This window comes from Peromyscus maniculatus, chromosome X (genome assembly GCF_049852395.1).
Source record: "Peromyscus maniculatus bairdii isolate BWxNUB_F1_BW_parent chromosome X, HU_Pman_BW_mat_3.1, whole genome shotgun sequence".
In the NCBI taxonomy this organism is placed as follows: Eukaryota; Metazoa; Chordata; class Mammalia; order Rodentia; family Cricetidae; genus Peromyscus; species Peromyscus maniculatus.
Window position 1 is genome coordinate 114,931,022 of NC_134875.1, and position 7,528 is coordinate 114,938,549.

General features: G+C 41.0%; 1 pseudogene; it reads left to right on the forward strand.

Annotated features, from left to right (window-relative positions):
- LOC143271076 (small ribosomal subunit protein uS12 pseudogene) lies at positions 1 to 7,264 on the forward strand (annotated as a pseudogene).
- Positions 7,265 to 7,528: the final 264 nt, after the last annotated feature.

Genomic DNA, 7,528 nt, shown 5'->3' on the forward strand with positions numbered 1-7,528 from the left:
ATGACGTGGGGAGCAGCAGCTGTGCGAGCATCATTGCAGGATTTTGCTAGGTGAGTCAAACTGGCCAAGGAACAAAAAGAGAATTACAATTGCCTCAAGCCTTAGAGAAGCTAATGTAATTCAGATGCAAAGTTCTAGCATCACAATTGTTTGTTTCTGTTTCTGTGTGTGATTATTTGTTTATTTGGATTTTTTTTTTCAGTTTTTTCAAGACAGGGTCTCTTTGTGCAGCCATGGCTGTCCTGGAACTTGCTCTGTAGACCAGGCTGGCTTTGAACTCAGAGAGATCCACCTGCCTCTGCCTCCTGAATGCTGGGATTAAAGTGTGCCGCCGCCACCTGGCTCAAAGAATAAATTTTTAAAAAGAAACCTGTAGCCAACATTAAACTAAATGGAGGGAAACTCAGTATTTCCTCTGAAATCTGGAATAAAGCAAAGGTGCTCTTTCTTGCTCCTCTTCTTCAATATACTGCTCAAAGTCTTAGCTCAAACAATAAGACAAGAAAAAACAATTGGAAATACATATGCACCAAGATATCAGAGCTCCCGATTTCATTTTTATATTTTGGTTGTGAGCCTAGCCTTTAATGGCTGAGCCATCTCTTCAGCCCCTGATTTCATTAAAAAAAAAAAAACACTAATGGGTGTAATAGGTGTGCTGGCTAGTGTTATGTCAACTTAACACAAGCTAGAGTCAGATGAGAGAAGAAAATCTCAACTGAAAAAAAAATGCCTCCAAAAAATTGGCCTGTAGGCAAGCCTGTGGAACGTTTTTGTTTTGTTTTGTTTTTTTGATTAATCATTGATGTTAGTTATGTGGGAGGACCCAGCCCATTGCCTGTGGTGCCATCTCTGGGCTGGTGGTCCTGGGATATATAAGAAAGCAGATTGAGCAAACCATGAGGGAAAAGCCAGTAAAAAGCACCCCTCCATGATTTCTGCTTCAATTCCTGCCTCCATGTTCCTGCCCTGAGTTCTACCCTGACCTTTTTTTTTTGATAATGGACTGTCATGTTGAACTGTAAGCTGAAATAAACTCTTCCCTCCCCCAGGTTACTTTTGGTTATGGTGTCCTATCACATCAATAGAATCCTAACATAGCAGGTCAAATGGGTCCTGATACAATAATATTGAATGATTTAATACCCTATTCTTATCTCTAGATAAGTCATCCAAACTGAAAATTAACAAAGAAACCTCAAAGTTAAGCTATACCATAGATTAAATGAACTTTATAGACATACACAGAATATTCCATCTGGCAGATATAAAATACAAATTCTTTTCAGGAGCCCATGGAACCAACCTTCTGTGAAATAGAACGCATTCAGGGCTAGGGAGTTAGATCGTCAGTAAAGTGCTCACAGTGTAACCATGAGGACCTGAATTCAATAACCAGCAGCCATGCAAAAAATCAAGTGTGACAGACAGCATGTGACTGTAATCCTGGTGCTGGGAGGCAGAGACAAGGAGGATCCTTGGAGGTCACTGGCTAGCCAGTGTAGCTGAGTCAGTGAGCTCCAGGTACAGTGCGAGACTTGTCTCAAAAAACAAGGTGAAAAACAATTGAGAAAGACATCCAATATCAGTTTATGCCCTCCACGTGCACACAAACACGTACACATATACACAAGCCACACTGTTGGCCACAAATCGGTTTCTGACAAACACAAACTGAAAAATCTTCTTGTATCTTATTGGATTGCGGTACAATAAAACTAGAGCAAATACATGGAGACTAAACAATATACTCGTAAATGTAGTGCTGAATAAATCAGAGAGGGTATTTTTAAACGCCTTAAATCATATGAAAATGAAAGCACAGTTTATCAGAATCTTTGAGATAGAGGTGAGGTGGTTCTAAAAGGAACGATTTGCAGCAGCTGATGGTGCCAGCAATACAAAAAAATCAGAATGATCTCAAATAAGTAATCTAATGATATACCTCAAGGTCCAAGAAAAACAATAACAATTCAAATTCAAAACCAGCATGCAGCACGAAATAATAAAAATCAGGGCTGAAATTAATTAAATGCAAACTAAAATTATAAATATCAATATCATCAATCAAACATATCAATCAAAGAGTTGATGCTTTGAAGAAATGAGTGAGATTGACCAATCCCTGGCTAAAGTAGCCAAAATGAAGAGAAAGAAGACACAAATTAATAAAAGTCAAGGTGAAAGAAAGAGAGTTTTGTCTATTCCAATAAAATCTAGAGAATCGTTGGGGAATACATTGAAAACATATATTCCAAAAACTGAGAAATCTAGAAGAAAGGGGTAAATTCCTGAACAGTGAATGATGTGCCAAAATTAAATGAAGATTCTAGACAACTTACCTTTATTAAAAGCCAACAAGATTGAAGCAGTAATAAAGAGACCAAATAGATTCATTGCTGAATTCTACAAAACTTTGCAAGAAAAGCAAACACCAATATTCTTCAAACTGTTCCATAAAACAGAAAACACAGGAACACTAACAAACTCATGCTTCAAAGCTAGCCTTACCCTGATACCAAAACCAGGACAAACTAAAAAGACAACTAGACCAATAACCCCAATGAACATAGATGAAAATTTCTCAATGTAATTCTGGCAAGCCAAATTCAAAACCACACTTAGAAAACCACATACCATGACCAAGTTAGCTCCATTTTATGGATGAAAGGTTAGCTCAATATGAACAAATCAATAAGTATAATTCTGCATATAAATAGACTGAAGGACAGAAATCACATGGTCATCTCAATTGATACACAGACGACCTTCAGCAAATTTCCACAACCCTTCATGATAAATTCCTGAAAAAAACTAGGAATACAAGTAATATATCTCAACATAATAAATGCTATATACAACAAACCTATATCCAACGCTGTATTAAATGGGGGAAAACAGAGCATTTCTTGTGAAATTGCTAATGAGATAAGGGTGCCTACTCTCTCCACTTATTCAGTACAATGTTTAAAGTCTTAGCTAGTGCAATAAGACAAGAAAAGGAAATGTAGGATACAGAAAAGAAAGAAGTCAAACAATCCCTATTTGCAGATGACAGGATTTTAAAATTAAAAGACCTTAATTCAGCCGGGTGGTGATGGCGCACGCCTTTAATCCCAGCACTCGGGAGGCAGAGGCAGGCAGATCTCTGTGAGTTCAAGGCCAGCCTGGGCTACCAAGTGAGTTCCAGGAAAGGCGCAAAGCTACACAGAGAAACCCTGTCTCGAAAAACCAAAAAAAAAAAAAAAAAAAAAAAAAAAGACCTTAATTCTATGCCAGGAAACACTTCTGATAGATAGTTTCAGTAAAGTAGCAGGACCCAAAATCAACACAAAAATCAGTAGCTTTTATTGGCTGCTCTCCAGAACCTGATGGTAGAACTGACTTCTACCATTGGGCATGAGGAAATTGAGCTGATGCCCAACTAGAAGTTCACCCCTACTGCCCAGCATTCATGGTGCTCATTTCGTGCTACTAGATGAGAAGAGTAACCATCAATATTTCCAAGCTACAAATCCTGTGATCTACAACACAGACCTGCCTGAAATATACACTAGTGTGGGCTGGAGAGATGGCTCAGAGGTTAAAAGCACTGACTGCTCTTCCAGAGGTCCTGAGTTCAATTCCCAGAAACCACATGGTGGCTCACAACCATCTGTAATGAGATCTAGTGCCCTCTTCTGGACTGCAGGCATACATGCTGTATACATAAAAAATAAATAAATCTTAAAAAAAAAAAGAAGATATATACACTAGTGTGTGGTAGTGTTGCATACACATTATAGAAGTAACCATCCACATTTCCATTGGATTTAAGGCCCATTCCATGAGGTGGAACTCATACCTAACACTGCTAAAGAAGCCAAGAACCTGAGACTCAATAGGCCATGAACCTAGGGGGAAACCTATTATTATTCAGCTAAAGGAACATAGCAATAAAATGACTCCTAATGACATATTGCTATGCCCATAGATTAATTCATAACTCAACCTTCATCAAAGAAACTTCTTCTTATAATTGATGATAATTAGCATAGAGCCCCACAACTAGACAATATGCAGAGAATGAAAGACTTTGGAGCACAGCCCTAAATGAGATATCTATGCAGAAGACGAAGCAGAAAGATTGTAAGAGTCAGAGGTAGTGAATGACTCCAAGGAAGTGTCTTCTAGACACAAGTATCTTCCAGACACAACAGGATGGATACACACATGAACTCACAGAGACCATGAAAAGACACACAAGATCTGTACAAGTTCAAACCAAACAAAATTCAAGCACTGAGTAGAAATGAACACAAAGTTTCAGCCCTAACCAAGAAGCTATTTGCAACTGATGCCTTCTGGGAAAAGGAAAATCAGCTTACTCCAGTGGAGTATTCGCTGCATATATCAACCATACTCTAGTGCATTTTTCACAATAGCTAGGTATTCTAATAGCTATAGTTCACAATAACTAGGTAAGGGAACCAGCCTAGATGTCTATCAGCTGATGAATTGCTGTGGGATAATGCTTTTGTACACTGGTTTAATAAAATACTGATTGGCCAGTAGCCAGACAGGAAGTATAGAAGGGGCAAGCAGATGAGGAGTATTCTGGGAAAAGGAAGGGTTGAGTCAGGTGTGGTGGTAATCTAATTGTACTGAAATATTATTTTGATTGTATGTTAATAAATAAAGTTGCCCGGGGGTCAGAGCTATTAGAGCCATAGCAAGAGTGTGGCGGTGGTGGCACACGCCTTTAATCCCATAGATCTCTGTGTGTTCAGGGATATAGCCAGCATTGGAGACATATGACTTTAAGACCTAGGGGGCTGTGCATTCAGACAGTGACGAGGCAGTCACGTGTTTGGGTTTGCAACCAATGAGAAGGCAGAACAAAATACTTTAAATAGACGAACAGACAGGTAAGAGACCCCTCATTCGGGAGGCTGGGACACCGCAGGCGGAAGGGTGAGATTTTGGCTCTGAGCTCTGACCTCTCGGCTTTCTCTTTTGCATTGTTTCTGTGTTTCTTGTTTGATAAGACGGTTGGTTACATCTATAGTCAGGAGTTGCCAGCCAGACACAGAGGAAGCAAGATGACAAGACAGAACTGAAAAAAGGTACCAAGCCATGTGGCTAAACATAAATAAGAATTATGGGTTAATGTCAGTGTAACAGTTAGTCAATAATAAGCCTTAGCTAATGGCCAAGCAGTTACAAATAATATTAAGCCTCTGAAAGATGACTTTATAAGTGGCTGTGGGTCCAGTGGGGAGGGAGGAGCAGGCAGGACCCGAGAAACCTTCTGGCTACATGAATGGCTACGGAAAATGAAGTATAGGACTAGAGAGATGGCTCAGAGGTTAAGAGTGCTTGCTGCTGCTCTTCTGCCTCATAATCCACTGTAACGCCAGTCCCAGAGAACCCAACACCCTCTTCTTTTTTTTCTGGGTATTTGATACCCCCTTTTTTAAAATTTTATTTATTTTATTTTACAATACCATTCAGTTCTACATATCAGCCACGGGTTCCCTTGTTCTCCCCCCTCCCGCCCACCTCCCCTTCCCCCCAGCCCACCCCCCATTCTCACCTCCTCCAAGGCAAAGCCTCCCCCGAGGACTTCGATCAACCTGGTAGACTCAGTCCAGGCAGGTCCAGTCCCTTCCTCCCAGCCAGAGCCAAGCATCCCTGCATAAGCTCCAGGTTTCAAACAGCCAACTCATGCAATGAGCACAGGACTCGGTCCCACTGCCTAGTTGCCTCCCAAACTGATCAAGCCAATCAACTGTCTCACCTATTCAGAGGGCCTGATCCAGCTGGGGGCCCCTCAGCCTTTGGTTCATAGTTCATGTGTTTCCATTCATTTGGCTACTTTTTTTTTTTCAATAATCCAACATCCTCTTCTAATCTTCATGGACACTGCATGTACTTGGTGCACAAACATACACACTGACAAAGCATCTATACACATGAAATATTTTTTTTTCATTTTCTGAGACAAGGTTTCACTGTGTAGCTCTGTGTGTCCTGGAACTCCCTCTGTAGACCAGGCTGTCCTCAAACTCAAACAGATCCACCTGCTTCTGCCTCCTGAGTACTGAGATTAAAGGCGTGTACCACCACCACCACCACCACCACCACCACCACCACCACCACCACCACCACCACCACCCGGCTAGAAATAAATAGTTTTAAAAGAAAATGAGCTATAGATACATAATGGAATATTTGGGATCCATAAAGGAAAATGAAATCGTGACATTTTTCAGAAAATGGATGCAACTGGAAATCATTACACTAAATGAAATAAGCCAGATTTAGACAAATACAGCACAGCATGCTCATATACAAACACTGTATTTAAAATTATATATGCATGTGTTCTCTCTCATCTGCAGTTCCTAGCTCCAAAGCTTCAGATGTGAGTATAAAACATAAAACAACAGCAGAAATCAGGAAATTACAAAGTGACCATATATATGGACCAGTGGGGAAGGAGGGATAAGGGGGTGTATTATCAGGATGCAGGTGATTTGAAGTGGGAAATGAGGATGGGGGGGAGGTCAATACAGAAGGAGAAATAAGAGATAATGTCAAAGCCTCAAGGAACCATATTATCTTATATTTACCTAAAATTATAATTATAGACTGCACACACACACACACACACACACACACACACACACGAGCTGACAATGCTCTCCTCTAAAACCATAGACTAGCTCTTTTTCCTCTCTCTCTCTCTCTCTCTCTCTCTCTCTCTCTCTCTCTCTCTCTCTCTCTCTCTCTCTCTCTCATGCACCAGTAACTGTTGTGGTCTTCACACTGCCAGGAAGCTTCACATTCACGGACAGAACCAGAAGTGGCATGGTAAACAATACAAGCAAGCCTATTTGGGCACAGCCCTGAAAACCAGTTCTTCTCATGCAAAGGGAGTTGTACTGGAAAAAATAGGGGTTGAAGCCAAACAGCCAAATTCTGCCATCAGGAAGTGTGACAGGGTGCAGCCCACCAACAACAGCTAGGAAATCATAGATTCTGTGCCCAATGATGGCTGCTCAAACTTCATTGAGGAAAATGATGAAGTTGCTGGATTTGGTCTAAAAAGTCATGCTGTAGATCATATCCCTGGAGTCTGTTTTAAGGCTGCCCAGTGCGTCTTTTGGCCCTGTACAAAGGCAAGAAGGAAACTATGATCAGAAATTTTGACTATGGTGTAGGGGTGGGTGTCTGTGCTTCATTCACCCCTGAAACACTGCCACTAGAAGGCAGCAGGTAACGGCTAGCTACCTGCCCTGCTCAGGCGTGGATGAGACAGGAACCCCTTAAGAGGGGAAATGTGTTCATGATCACTGTCTTGGCTACCTTGTGATGCTGGATGCTGGATTGCAGACCAAGTCAGAGTTCTCCAGAGAACTGAGTTGGACTGTGTCTCGTCTCTCCTGGATTCTGTAACCATTTGCTGGTTGTAAGCCACACCAAAATAAAACCCTTTTGACTATCAGATAAGACTACGGGGGATTGCCTTATTAATTGCCACTTT